The sequence below is a fragment of the Seriola dumerili genome, unplaced genomic scaffold (assembly GCF_002260705.1).
Source record: "Seriola dumerili isolate Sdu_G_001 unplaced genomic scaffold, Sdu_1.0 BDQW01000056.1, whole genome shotgun sequence".
Lineage (NCBI taxonomy): Eukaryota > Metazoa > Chordata > Actinopteri > Carangiformes > Carangidae > Seriola > Seriola dumerili.
The window spans coordinates 3,440,682-3,456,379 of NW_019174311.1; the positions used below are offsets into that span (position 1 = coordinate 3,440,682).

General features: G+C 39.6%; 1 protein-coding gene across 1 annotated transcript in view; it reads right to left on the reverse strand.

Moving 5' to 3' along the window:
* Positions 1-14,813, reverse strand: part of LOC111219053 (neural cell adhesion molecule L1-like protein) — a 52,204-nt gene extending 37,391 nt beyond the window's left edge. The window contains exons 1-2 of the mRNA XM_022741632.1: positions 14,459-14,813; positions 520-595 (exon numbers count right to left, since the gene is read on the reverse strand). The gene's annotated coding sequence lies outside the window, so the exon portion shown is untranslated. The remainder of the gene's footprint in view (positions 1-519; positions 596-14,458) is intronic.
* Positions 14,814-15,698: the final 885 nt, after the last annotated feature.

A 15,698-nucleotide genomic window follows, 5' to 3' on the forward strand; every position in this document is an offset into this window, starting at 1 on the left:
ATTTGATCAACAGTTTTGGGGACAAAAGAGCAAAACCTCAAAACTACACGCAACACAATTGTGGCTTTGTGTAATTTGTTTCTTAATGTGGCCTCGTGATGAGTTTGTCTGTGTTGTTGGTATAGAACTGATTTGGTTAATCTTGATGTTAGCATGTGAGTGACAAAAATCATTAGATCCCTATAGATGTTGACTGGTTACTTTCTGTGTGTCATATACCATCTCTATTATATTATACTGTATGATTGCCCTGCTTTTCGGTAGCTGGCATAGATTCGCAGATAAGATTAAAACAACAGATGCGCTGAAATCGGGACAACATCAAGAACGTTCCTGTGGTCCTATCTGTATCTCACTGACTGTATCAGATTTGTAAAGTTTCAGATACAGTAGCATGTTTATTCGGGGTAGTACATTCTTATCAGTTATGGTAGCTGAGGATAAAAACATATTACATTTTTCAATCTTAAGCTATCTAAGGTCATAAAATAACAACTCCCATTACCTTTAAGGTCTTACCTGACTGTGCGGTTATTTGTGCCTTGTCTCTGTTTCAGTTCCCCAAGCCCTTCAGCAAACTCGTAATCATGTAAGCCTGGAATTCACACAAACAGCTCGCTGACACACATCAAACACATTCACATCAAACCTGTGCTTCCAGTATTATGTAAAGAGGAAGGTGCTCTACAGTCTTAACAGTAGGGTACAAGCACAACAGGTTTAAAGCAAAAGCATGTAGCAACTTATATCTCAAAACTTTTTAACACGCCAAACACATGCATGTGGAAAGTCAGAGGTAAAAAACCATTTGTGTTTGAATCCTTCTGCTAAATGTTTTTGTTTCAGACACCACTGCACTGCTGTGTGGTTCATTTGACCTGCAGTAGAACGAATCCTTCATCCTTTCAAATAAAAGTTACTTTTGAAGTGCACATGTACTGTGTAGAGGTCTGTGGTAGTGTTTCGCTCATTAAAGTGCCGCCTAGCTCACTCAGTTGGGGTTTAAGTGGTTCCTGCTCTCTGGCACATAGTGCTTTGCGGAATGACGTGTGAAGGGGTTGCCTCTCTAAACAGGAGCGAGCCCAGCACGCAACCAGCTGGCATGCCATTATAACATTAAACTCCTGTTATCAAAACATAGACCTGAAGGTTGGGTATTTCATAAACAAACAAAGTTCCTATCCTCCACTGCTTCTTTAGCTTTTTTTGGAAGTATTCCCTGGCTCACAGCAAATGCAGAGTTATGATAGTAAATTATTACAAAAACTAAACTAAACTAAAGCTTTCTACACAAAAGAAGTCAGTGTCCGCTGAGTGACACAGGCTAGAAAACAACATGAATCACTACAGAGACATGTGCCTTGTAGAAGTGAAGGGTGACAAAGAGTGGCATTCAAGAGCTTAATCAGTTTGCCACAGCAAGCAGCACATAGGGAGACCGTGTGGAGACAAGCAGTCACACTCAACTTCATCCCTTCAAACACCGTGGCCTCCAGAAGACCTCTTCACACCTTCCTTCACCCTGGCACATTGTTCATCACTGTTGCAGAGCAGCAGATAAGCGAACAGCGCTGCGCTCTATGCTCCAAACTAAGCTGGTAATGAGTTTATGGGATAATCTTGAAGGCCTAAAGTGGTATTAGGTTGGGTTGGTGGGGTCTTTGTCAACAAATGGAAGACATTTTGCTTCAGAACTGTCATTTAGGTCTGCTCCTTCATTATTTTGACCAAAGTCAAATTTGCTAAATTTTAAAACATAAACGTTTTGTTGCAGTATAGTTGGAAATATGCCTGTTGACTGTTGCATTTACCGTTATTTATTAGCACTAACACTAATTTCTAGTATTAGCCCATGTTTCAACCAACCAATTTTATTTGTCATAGGTTCCACTCCTGTGGTATGGGAAGACCATTTTGCTTACATTCGCATCACGGACTACATCTTTGATTTATTTTAAAACAATGATTTCCATGCTGTTGGCGGCTTGGGGTAGAGGACCTATAAATACAATACTGGCTGAGTGTGTGTGTCTATTTGTGTGCAGGACTAGCTACAGAAACACAACGGTAAATTCAGTTTTTAAAACTGTAGTGCTTTCCACAGGGATTCCTCCTTGCAGAGGAATTTGTGTAATATTTTTTTGTTTAATGGCTCAGGTGGGTCATGACGGGTCTATGATGAGTATTCAAAGAAATTCTTATGGAATGACAACCATTACAATTTATTAACCGAATAAACAAACTTGCTTTACATCTCTTGTTTTAGCTTTAACAATATAATTTCCATCATCAAAATTCAATATTCAACAAATCTTGACTGATTACTATGGATATTGTAACAGACACATATCTACCAAAAGACAGTTCTTATGTCCACGTGTAATGGCAGTAAAATGTCCAACAGAGACAATAGGCAGGTCTATAATCAATACATCTCATGACACTCTCATCTCACTTCTCTTCTCATAGGTTCATAGGTGGGAGGAAAAGAAAGAGCTGATAACAACAGCCACCCATAGAGCTACAGAGACGCCCATGTCCTTAGTGACAAGTTGTGATAAATGCCATTTTATGGTGTTTAGAAATAACAGCTGTTGTTTAATCCAGGGGATTAACATTCATTTCAAAAGGGCTGAGACCCAGAGAGTAATAAAGCCTCACTGAAGTGCGAGGCCTGCCTGATCTTGTAGCATGCACACACCTTTATAAGTACTCTCCCACTGCCACATGTCCTCTCCCACCCTGCTAACACTAAAAACATATTTTGTGGCTGTCAGTCCTCAAGCTTTAGGTAGACTAAAAAGGGAGGGGGTATTTTCCTGTCACTTTGAAAAACGCATTTGGGTCTTTCTTAAAACGGCTCGCACCTGCAGCCTAGTTTCTTCTCAAACAACACAGAAAAGGATGATGAGTAATCTTTCCACCTTTTACATCTGTTTGCCTGGATGAACAGTCTGAGCAAGGACTCCAATCCCATAAGTGTCTGACATTAAGAGGTATAATGCATAATCTATGCAAATTAAAAAATATATAATACCGTTTAATCACTGAAATATGAGGCAATAAGTATAAATGGTGACAGTGAATGCATCATAGTACTCTACAAAGGTGAAATATTTTCAACAACTCTAGGAGTAATGAAGAGGAATAATGTTGTTAAGCCTTGACAATTAATTGCAGAAATTCTCTTCATTAACCACATACTTTCTTGAAGAAAAAAGAAAACAGCAAAGGCAATTTATCTGGCATCCACTGCATTTACAAAATCATCACACTTGTGAGAAACCCATCAGAAAATAAATTACTTATCCGCCTACTCGTGATGAGTTGGCAATCAGTGAGTTTTGAAGCATCTGCTGCGACATGTCAAGAGAATACGGCTCATGAGTCACTTCATTGTGCACCCTCAAAGCTGTGCCTTAGTATCGTTACATCTGCAGCAAGCTCTAACAGGGGCTCATGATGCAAAATAAATCTGACTGATAAGTACAACTATTTTTTCTGAAAAGGACAAAACCCTGGCCTTTCAAGTTATAATGCAGAATCAATAAAAGACACCACTTTAAGTTGATTTGTGAGTCAATTTATCAGAGTTAATCAATCAGCAAGAAAAGTTAACACATCAGGTTCATCCTAATATGAGAGTGACTCTTGGTAGATAAAATGTGCTACTTTGACATCAGTAAAGGCAGCTAAGGCATTTCATGAGCTGCTTCTGGCAACTAATTCCAATTTCTTATTTCCTGCTTTTTCTAACCTGGTTTGACCTGCTATGGCTCAGAGCCAGTGGCGCTGGAGGAGACCCATCAGCTTGGTAGGTCTAAATTACACTTGGGACAGCTACCATAGGAGCTGTACCTCGCATCACCCTGTGTGAGTGATAGCCTCACTACTGTCTAACACAGGCCCATGACAGGGGTACCCCTGTAAAAGTGTCAGGGCCTTGCTACATTAGCATTTTTGGAACACCATGAATGAAAGTGTTTGTTCTGGTCTGTATGCCCAATTGAAAGGGTCCATTAAGGAGTGTTTTAGAGGTTCCACTGTGTTGGGTCGGAAGTTTGGGAGCTGGTGTACGGAGTTAAGTGCCAGAGCAAAGAAAAAAAAATGTTCCGAGAAACATCATGGCCCAAATCAATCTGTATGCAGATGATTAACTGCTTGACAATTTTCTGCGTGTGAGGGCCACATCACAAGTGACAACATCAGTCAGGTTAATAAGTGTTTCAACACAGGCTGTCATTAAATGCAGGGTGGCTGGTCTCACATTCACAGCCAAGTATCAACAAAAGCTACTTTACCATAAGACAGAGGTTGCAATATCCCCTCTGGCATCTCTGACTAACAATTATGAAATACCTCACTTTTCTCACACGCAGGTCCTGCTAGGAAGGTTATTACAACACTGTAGTCAAACTTGATGAAACATAAAAAGTAACACAAAAGGCCTGTTACCATGAAGAAGAAGATGAGGGTACAATAGTACTTAGAGTGATTAAAAGTGCTAAACCTTCTCCCCTGTTTTCATCACCTGCACTAGCATAAGCATGTTACTACTGATGTTCTCTTGTCATAATGTGTTGATGTCAACGGGTAGAAAAACCTTGTTGAAATTAAAACAATAAAATATTTTTGAATAAAAAACAATTTTGGCCACGGAGCTAAATTAAAGTATGAGTTGCAGTAATGATGAACATGTTTTTCTACATGTAGATGAGTCTGGGTCAACGTTATGGACACCAGTGATATTTAGAGTCAATGCACACTTTATTAGGTACCTTGGTTTTGCAATTCAGTCCTGTGGCTCTGCCGTAAATGAGAAAATTATATGAGTTCACTTCTTAGTGACTTTGTCAGAAGTGTGTAAATTCAATCATAAGATCATTATTGAGGGTCACAGCCTTAATTAAAGGTGGTATTGTACTACTCGACTATATGATATTGAGAGGTGTTTGTAATGTTTTGTCCTCTTTGGCCAGACTATTGGAAACATTAGTTAGTTTTACCACAAATAATTAACTTCCCTTATCCACAGATTAATGACAGTTTGACAATTTAAAAAGATCCCTGTGAGCCAAACAGAAGCAAGTATTTCCTGTGGCCAGGGTATAATTACAGTTACCAATCCCCAGTTTTTACATTAAGGAAAATAAGCTACTGCACGTTGATGTAGAGAATGTTGAATCAAGAAAGTCATAAACTCAAGTCACCTATGACTATCTGAGGTAAATTCCCAAGCTGCCTTATCTTTATCCATTCATTGGAAAAAAGCGTTTCAGACAAGCAGGGAGATGCATGGTGCTTTGCCTGAACACCTACATGGCCTGATGGCAAATGCAGATACATATCAGCACCTGCTGTAAAGACAGAACTGTGCACCACCACATAAAGTGCGTTGTGTAAAAGCACTGCGAGAAAGGCTGTGACCCTGAGAAAGAATAAAAGTTAGGGAGCGCAAGAGGGACAAAAACATACAGAAAGGGAGAGGGGGGAGGCAGACAGTTTTGAGGGTAATATCTATGGCACAGGAGAGAGAAATCCATGGGAATTCAGCTTATTAGCATATGAATCAAATTCCAGCAGCAGGAAAAGACAGACATTCATTTCAGAGCCCGTTGTCAGGAAGACCAACAGTAGATGAGCAAAATCATGCACTGAGTATACAAGGGTCAAAGTTAATCCTCCCATGTTGTGCTACAATGGAAGAGCTAAAGATTTCAGAGGCCTGGGGAAAATATGATAAAGATAAAACTACTTGTATTACCATGACAAACTGTAGGAATTTAAACAAGCTTGTACAACACCTGTTCAATGAGCTGGCCATAGGGCTGAAACTCTGAGCATTAAGGAGAATGCTGCTTGTACTAGTTATTAAAGAAGCCTTTAGAGAGGACCTATTATGGCCATTTTTAGTGTTCGTCATTTCATTCTTGGTGTCGACTAAAAAAGATTTACATGCTTTAATGATCTTCTGCTGTACATTTTATACTGTACTCTCTTCACCTTCTGTCTGAAACGCTCTGTTAAAACTCAGGGCTCTTTAAGGCCCTCCTCCTCCCAGTGTGCTCTGATTGGTCAGCTTGCAGGCAACTACCATGGCCACGACACGTTCTGCACATCTTGTGTAGACAAACTTTGGGTGACAATATTCCTAATCATAATATTTTTATAAGAAACCCTTTTGTTTTTTTTTAATGTGTGGACACTTCTGGACTAAAGGAATATAAATAATGGAGGAACAGAGAGAGAGTCAACAGGTAGGGAGTCTCCACCGCTTCACCTCCTGCTGGTTTACAATGCTGGTAAATCTGAATGAATTTGAGGTTAGTGGGCATAGTTACTGAAAAATGAACTCAGCAGTTAAACTGTGGATAATTTATCTGAGCTAACGAGGTACAGCATTTCAACACTGACAAACGTTTAACAATTTATATCTTTGCTATGCTGCTTCTTACTAAGATGATCAGGTCGAGACCGGGTCGCGATAACGCGGTTAACATTCACAATAACAATGCAGACCGACAGGCTGTGAGGCTAAGTCACCTATTCTGCCACATCAAGTGTGAATTACAGAAATAACCCTTGTGAAAATGAAACGTCTAACTGTGCTTGATTTTCTGAAGCAGTCCTCCTTAAAGTGCAGGCTCACACTATAATGTTTGGAGCAGTGGAGAACTGTGGAAAAATGAAGTTGATTTCTGCAGGAAATTAAGAACTCTGTCTTTTCGGCATGGCTACAAAACTAATGAAAACTCTTCACCATAAGTAGTTATGTGCTGTGCCTTGTGTGGAGGCGTGCCAAGCTTGCAGGTGGGCAGCACCAAGAGAAGTATTGACGGCAATAGGACCAGGATGTAATGTCTGGACCCCCGACGAAGCGTTTCATACAAAGGAGAAAACTGGGTTTTTTCCCCTGACAGTTTCTCCCTTTGATGTAAACTTTGATCCTTGTGACTCTGGAGATCATTTAAATGCACAAAAACCTATATAACACACTATAAGTAAGGAAAAACTCAAAAAAGCATAATAGGTCCCCTTTAAGATGATATTTTAAATAGATGTGTTAATTAAATCATATCTCTGCCATTTGTGCTTTAGCTTGATGATTCAACTAGAACTGTAGCAATTTGACATTCAGGCAATCCGTTGATTTGCATTAAATGACTCGACTATTTTGATAAAGTAATACTTGTTTGAGTCATTGTTTAAGTAAAAATGCCAGACATCAAACATCTGCTGATTTCAGGTCCTAAAATGTGAAGATTTTATTCTTTTCTTAGTCATACATGATAGTAAACTGAATATCGTTGGGTTTTCTCACTGACAGTGAGAGGCAGATTGATCTAAAGTTAAAATAACAGTTCATTATAGCCCTAGATTCAACACTTAATCATACAGATTATGATCCATTTTAGGAGGCTGTATAAATACATTTACAATTTTGAAGCACCTCTATTTGACTTGAGTACCTCCATTTTGAGCTTCTGCATTCGTCTATTTCAGAGAGAAATGTTGTACTGCTTTTTCTAGCCTATATATTTATTCTGCATTTATTTCTTTTTACATGAGCACAAACACTAGTAATTAAAATCAGTAATAAATAAGTAATGGTAATCAAATAATGTATAACACTGTTATGTTATTATAAAAATCAGGCACTTGAATGAATACTTTTGATACCACATTTTACCACTTTTATTTCAATAACATATTTAATTCAGGATATTTAATTGTAATTGAGCTTTTTTTATTGATATTTTTATTTTCATTTAACTAAAGATATAAATACCTCCACCACAACTGTCCACTGTATGTTACTGAAAATTAAGGAACACACTGGAAATGCCACATGTCAGCAGCAGCACTGAGAGAGACATGCTTTTAGCCTGCTATTAGTTTCTCAGTGGTGGGGACCTGTTTTGGCTCATGCAGATCATCCCACCCTTACAGCAGGGTAACATGTATGAACATGAAACTGCGTCATAGCAAAATTCTTTACTCCTGTCACACACAAAAGACTTCTTTAGCATTATGTTTGCACTTTCTTTCTTTCTTTATTTGGATCTCCATTAGCTTCCAGAAGGTGGTCGCTAGGGTTGCCACCTTTGAAACAGCGGGACATTTTGGACGACTTTGGGGGTGGGGGGGTTACCTTTGTAAAACATTCTGTATGTCCACATGGTATACACCCTAACCACTCGGCCATCAGGCCCCCGCAGAAGTTTTTTTTTTGCTAACTCTCATGTTACCACCTGCTGTTGTATCCGTTTTCATATGTTCACGGACACAATATTGAACATATGAAATTCTAAATTAGAAGTGCATCTTCACAAAAACCAGGACAATTCATGTCCAGGGAAAGAATATTCATTTTCTGGGACAGTCACTCAAAAAAGATGGAAAACAGGGACAGGTGGCAACCCTATGGTCACTCTTCTTCCTGGGATTATTATCTGGATCTGTACCATCAGGACTGCAACAGCATGGCCAGCCCTAGAATTGCAAATGTCCATGACTTACTGACTGACTGAGTGATCATAGCTCCACCATTGGTCAGCCAATTGCCACATGACTGAGTTGGAGTTTCCCAATTTGCTGTTGCTCTTTCAAAATGAATTTCAGTTTCTATTAGGTGGGCTTTTGCAGCCTGCAGTCCTGCCAATTTAGCACATTTGTCGCTAGATTTAGAGACTCTTTTTCAAAAATACCCAGCAACAAATCTAGCGACTTTTTTGGACAAACCATGGCTACTTAGAAGAGAGTCGCCAATAATAATACACGGTCCAGTCATATTCTAGGTTTTGGCCTAGTCTTGCTACATCAAGATCCATACATTATTTCCTGAGAAATTAACAAAAGTGATGAAAACTGCCCTACCTCCCAATTTTAAGAAAATATTCCGAACACAGGAAGTTCTATTTGTTGGTCGTCTTGGCACCACCAGACAAACAAATTTTATGAAGAGAACTGTCCTTTATAGAGCTTCTTCTGCTTGGAATCTGCTCCCCATTTACATCAGACAGACCAAGAGTAGATTTTCTTTTAAGAGGTTAATAAAACAAAATTTGATAAATGTCATCTAGATGTTACTGGTTTCTGCACCTTTGTGTTCATTTTCTTCTTGTTATTGTGCATTTGTGACAATCTTGATTTAGTTTTCACAAGTTATTATTGTTTATTGTTTTGCATGTAGAGTTATTTTAGTTATTTTAATTATTTTCTGTATTTGGCTTGTTTTGTTTTTTTCTGCTTCATTGTTATAGTGTGATTTTAATATATGTTTGTTTTATTTGTTATTTTTGTGTGTGGACCGCAGGAAGACTAGCGACCACTGTGTGGAAGCTAATGGGGACCCGAATAAAGAATAAAGATGATCAGCGCTCACTTGACATGTATTATAACCATAACAAAAACCTGTAGTTTTTCACAGAAGAAGTGGGGTGTTTTGTTCCAAATGGCATTTTGCATGAATAACAGACGAGATGTTAATGCATCTCGCACATAATCTGGCTGCTCTGTTCTGGATTGGAGCACTTGACCAAATATCTGGGCTGTGCTCCAGGAGTGAGAAAAAACAAGTGACCAAACAATGTCAATCATTACAGAAGATGGAACATATGCAGAACATTTCCATGAAATAGCAATGCCCTTTCCATTATGGAAACAATGTGATCAATCTGATCATACCGAGACAATAATCTAATTTAACACCCAGTAACATGCTTTTAGTGACCTGCTCAACTGACATAGACAAACTGAGTGCAGTGGAGTTAGTTCCTACTACCAAACTACTACTACTACTACTACCCTTTCATCATCAATCCATGGTGCACTACTGCCTACTACTTTACAGACCCTTTTCTGAGCGAGTGTTGTTTGTGTGATATGCTCTTACTTTGAACTCACCTATCTAAAGTTGTTCCCTCTGTATAGGTTAAAGGACCAAAACAAAACAAGAGTTTGCAATGATCCACTAAAAAATCTGGAGGAGGTGGCCACATACAGAGAGGATGTTTACTTCATAGTCTGGCAACTGGGAAATGATGTCACTGTCAACAAGGCAATGTGATCTGTTTGTCACAATTTATTTCTGTATTTTCTGTCGCTGAAGTGAGTGTCCCAAAAGAGGGGTCTTAACAGTGAGGGCACTGTTCAAAAGCAAGTATCCAGATGAATGCCGCGAAGAGTACTTCAAGTGCCAACAGAACCATGTTACTCACTTGCTAGGAGGAATGCAGCCTATTGTCAATTGAGCTCGTGCAAAAGCTCCTGAAAGTCCGGCACAGGGGGTTGGAGGGAGGCTGAGGACAGCATACATGACCGCCCTCAAAGCCAGATCATCTTGCTCTTCTTCTTGTGCTCACAGGAGAAACTTCAGTTGTTCCAATTCAGACAGGGTGTAAAGTTATTTGTGCCCCCTGTGTGAGGCGTTGATTTCACCAAGCAGTTGTGGGCTGGAGCGGTCATGACCTTTGCTCTTGGTTGTTAGGAACAGCCGGAGCTCAGAGGCAGAATGCCAGACACCATGGTAACGAGAGCGCTGGTTCCTGCGCTGGAAAGATTTACTGAGAATTTTAAAGGATTCAAGCTTAATCCCCTCACAGGTGAAAGTTTGATACTAACAAATCTGTCAAAAATTGTTTGAGAAGACAGACAGGCTAAACAGGCTGAAGACACAATCAGTTTCTGACAGTGATCCCTCTATTTTAAACCGCAGTTTTGGCTGTGGTGAGTTCCAGTCTAGGTGACTCCTGTAAATATTTCACAAGCATTCCAAAAGTGGACTGGCTGTCCTCGGAGCAGAGCAGTAAATTTCCTCACCAAATACACACATCAGCACTGAACCCGTTGAGTCTCTCTTTCATGGTCATCTCCTGACCAAAGCCAACCAAGCATCATTAAATTATTGGGCTGGAAGTGGGGAAGGGATTCCTGCATTTCCTTTTATGGCACAGAAGCAGGGAGTTACTCCACAAACTAACACACACAGCAGGAAAGAACATGGGAACAACACAGCACAGCCAGCTGCCATCCTTTATCAAATGTAAAAAATCTCCTTTAGATTCCTTTTTCCATTAGTTTTGTACTGTGGGATGTGTGCAGATGATGCATAGTGCTGTGGTACTGAAAACTGGATCTAATACAAAAAGATGCTGTTATTCCAATTTCAGTTTGCATCAAGCATGCAAAGATCAGGGACGCCAGGTTTCTAACAGCTGTTAAGTTACATTCTCAGGAGCAGATTCAGAACTACACACAGATTGCTTCATTTCTTCATGCATGCAGCACTCTCAGATTATCTTCTTAAACAGCACTTAAACACTTAATCCACAAGAATGCTTTCTCTGAGACTATTGATATGTAAAATAAGTGATTATTGTGCTTCTCTAGAAAAGCAAACACAGTCACATTTCAGATTCATTCCTTTCAGCAGGAGTGAGATGTTTTGCCGTCTTTGCATTTTGCCTCCCACAGACAGTTTAATCAGTTTGTAGTAATATGTGATATGTGAAATTGTAGTGTGTGATTCAGGTGTGAATTTACTCTTAGTGGTTGTTCCACCTGCATTTAGAGAACTTTGTACATTAACTAATTTAACATGCTTGTTTAACAACTTTTATCCTTTGCAGTGATGAGAAAAATCTTAATTGCTTTATACTAAGCAGGTAACTGCTGGTCTCATGCTGTGAGTTAATGTCTGTTTGCCTCCCTTCCTATATTTTACTTAAGGGAATCCCCAACCGTGTCTGCCTCGACAATAAAGCATCTGAAATCCTCTGGAAGTGACAAGTACAGTTTATACAACCACTAAACTATACTATTTGGTTATGTTATATCCTTCATGCAGTGGCTGCATGTTAATAGCATAATGGTCTTTACTATACGTGACTGACAGGGAGTTTAACTCTACCCAGCACATCACAAACTCACCCCCTGCCTGGTAAGGCTCTTATACTGCACTACCTGCTCCTAATGGATAACAATGAGCTGTTCAGATGCTGACAGCAGCTAAATATACTCTGTTCTGTCACGACACATTTGGCAGCATTTCAAATCCCTCCGGTGTATTAAACAATATCAGCATGTTGCATCAATGTGCTACCTACAAGATTACATTAAAAAAAATTATAGAATAAGATGTGTTTTTGTCAGTTTACCACCAATGTAAAGTCAGGCTTCGACCTAGAACTTCAATACTGAGAGACTATTGTAAAACTCCTCAGACAGGCTCCATTTATACAATTACACAGATTGCTGAGAGGTAATTATGTCTTCTTTCACTATGGAAGGAGACAGACTAGGTAGGTGGAGACAGCATGCCTGGCATGTGGCAACACATGCTGGATTTAAGTGTTGCAGCATGATGCAGTTTACAACCTCTGCAAAAGTAGCAGGAAGTGATTTACTGGGACACTTTTACCCTTATACGCTCTCATTGTTACCACTGTGGAGCTATTTGCCTATAGGAGAGGTTTGATTTCCATTTCATGGTGTCAAAGCATTATGACATTTCCGGCGTGAATACTCTGTCAGTTTGCATTTAAGCACTTGCTTCATAAGAAGTGCACTCAGGCAAACCATTCAACATCTGACATTTAGAATTTATCATCCTTTCTTTGCCTCTAATAAACTAGAAAATGCCGATGAGCAGTGGAAGTGGAGGGTTGAGTTCGTGCTTGTGGAGAACCCTTGAGTCAAAACAACCTGCTCAATACTGAAAAAAAGAAGATTTAAATCTTATGCTGAGAAAGGGAGTGCCCTTCATGTCTGTGTGTTGAAGTGCACTGTTGAATCCAAGAATAAATATTCAGAGTGTTTACTAAGGTTGCAACAGATTAACATTTTCACTATCAATTATTGTGCCTCTTATTTTCTTGATTAATAGATCTTTCAATCAAATTTTTTTAAAAAGCGGAAAATGCTCATCACAGATTTGCAGAATACAAGGTGATGTCTTGTTTTGTCCAGAAACAGATATTCAGTTTACAGTAGAATAGAACAAAAAAAAATCTGGAAATCTTCATATTCAAGAAGTTCAAAATTTGGTATTTTTGCTTGGAAAATCAATCAACTAATAAATGAATCAACTACATGTTTCATCACTGGTGCGTTAGCCCTTACTTATTTATATATTTGATTTTATAAGATTAAAAATCTGCAGCTACACTTGAATTCTGTTGTTGAGATTTAAATACATCCTCTCACAAAGTGTTAGATGTGGAAACTTCGTCTTGTTTATGGCACTACATGAAAAGTAATCAAAATCATGACACCACATTACACTGCTCATGTGAGGGGGAGAGGATCTGAGAGAGCACACCACGCCTGAATGGACATAAAACTGGATGTTTTTCAGAGTTTAAATTAAACGCTGACCTGTTTCTCATGTACCAACCTGTTGTAGTGTAAATGAATTGATTGAAAGCTTGGCCCAAACATCACCACAGGGAGTGAGGACCCCACGATTCCCCAATTACCACATTTCAGTCAAGTTGGGTCACACAAAGAAAGAAGCTCGACCCATTTCGCTATGACAAAGCTACAGAGGCTTGAATAGGCCGGCTTCACAGGAGCGAGCGTGGCCAATGCTCTGGGCAACTCATCCACCACCGCTCCCCTTCACTCTCTGAGTGGCCAGACAGAGGAACAGGTACAAAGAGATATGATCTCCCGGTGAACCATTTGCACATGTGAGGAATTCTGACTTTTGATGTCTAAAGCAAGTGAGTTTAACATGACTTTACAGCAAAATCACCATGTGCGGGTTACATCAGCTGTGTGAGTGGACAACCCGTCCACACAAGTCCAAGAAACTGTCAGTAAAACCCCTATTCAGTCTGCTGCAGGAATTGTTTTGATATATGTCTCTCAGCATTTAAGATAAGAATAAAATATCTCAACTGAAATCAACATAACCTACAAGTAATGTTCCTCCTGCCTCACTTTGAGATCCCACCACAAACCATGGGTCAGAAATTCTGATAAGATTTGAGTGAATGGGGTGAAAATGTGTTATCAAGTTTATTCTGGTTGTGAGGAACAGCTACATGATTCTGGTTACAGCAAAAAATGTAAATGTAAAGCACATAGCACCTCAAGAAGCCAAGATAAAAAATAAAAAAAATCTTATCAAAACAGGATTTCTGATTTCATTCACTGTAAGTGTTTACATTCTTCTTACTTATCCTGCACGGATCCAGATGTATTGTTAGTTTTCGTCCTTCCCGAGCTCCAAACAGATCAAACGGTTCCCAGGTAACGTGTTTACCTGACTCTGATTTAAACTGATAAATCCAACTGGCAGCGTGATGGTCTGATCAGACTCTTTTACAGGTCCATGCTAGCATCCCTTCTAATCACTATGTGCATCAGTAAGCAAGGTTATGACTTTTTTCTGCCACTCAACACCCAGGTTAACACAAGCCTGCCTAAAGGTAAACGTAGCTGTACAACTTACCCATGAGACGAGCAGCTGGAGGGATGAAACAGTCTTGTATCGAGGTTTCGTCTTCACTTTCCCCTGGAGATAATGTTTAAAGCATTGAACATTGATTACATTTAAAAGTGTTGACGACTTTTAGTCCGCGATATAACTGACGGTGTGGCAAACGTCACATCTCCTCCAGGAAAACCTTGCGACAAGTTGAAAACTTTTTCTTTTCTTTTTTTCTTTTACTTCAGCCGCTCAACGTCTGGAACTATTTGACTGACGGCCAAAACTGCGCAGTCAACAACTGCAACTATGACTCAAGTCTCCACAAGGTTGTCCCTCTATTTTAGAAGCGACAGAGGTCAAAGGACACGCAGTGACTCTGAAGACGGTGTGTGTGGAATGACTGCTGTCATATACTATAACCGGCATGCACCCGAAGCGGGTACACAAACCGTGGGGAAATATTTCGCTCCGCGTGTAGGTGCGCGCGCGTGTCAATTGTCAATCAAGGCAAAGTCAAATAAGGCGCGAGAGCGGGCGTCATCATTTTTTGCCCTCATTCATAAACTTACCCCAATATGCAGATGTACAGTCTACAAAGAGACAACAACAGCACAACAAGCAGACAAATAGTCAAAATGACAATTAACAATAGATAACATTAAATGAGTACAGCTCTGGTTTGCTTTTAGTCAGCACTAGTCATCAGTTACATTTGTTCTTGGTGATTTCAAAGGACAAAGTTCATTCATGCAACTAAAGAGGATGAAAGGCTCCTGAGAGGAGTTTCCTCTTCTCATCCGCTCTTTACTGAAGATCAGTAATCTGCGTGCTCCAGTTTAAAGGTGATAGGCCTACACCTATAATTTAGGCTAAATGGAAACGAGCTATTCTCATGCACTCATAAAAAGATTGAGTGTAGGTGAAAAAAACATAAAACCATGCCTCTGTTTGTACAGTCCACACCCTCATAAGTTCACATAACGCTCCAGCTGCAGCAGATATCAGCTCTACCAGACAAAAGCAATTAGCACTCACCAAGAAAGAAGAATGTGTTGTGTATGTTATGGTCCCAGAGGTGAAACATACTATCACCGTAGGCGCTTGTTCACGTGTCTGAAGGAATGTGAAGGGCAGGTATGTGGAGAGAGAGACAGGCTCACACATACTGTATACACACACATAGTATAATGTCAGACTGTGTTCAGATGTTCAGATGAGTATAAATGTCAAATTTCCATTTCATTATACAAATCCAGTGCAT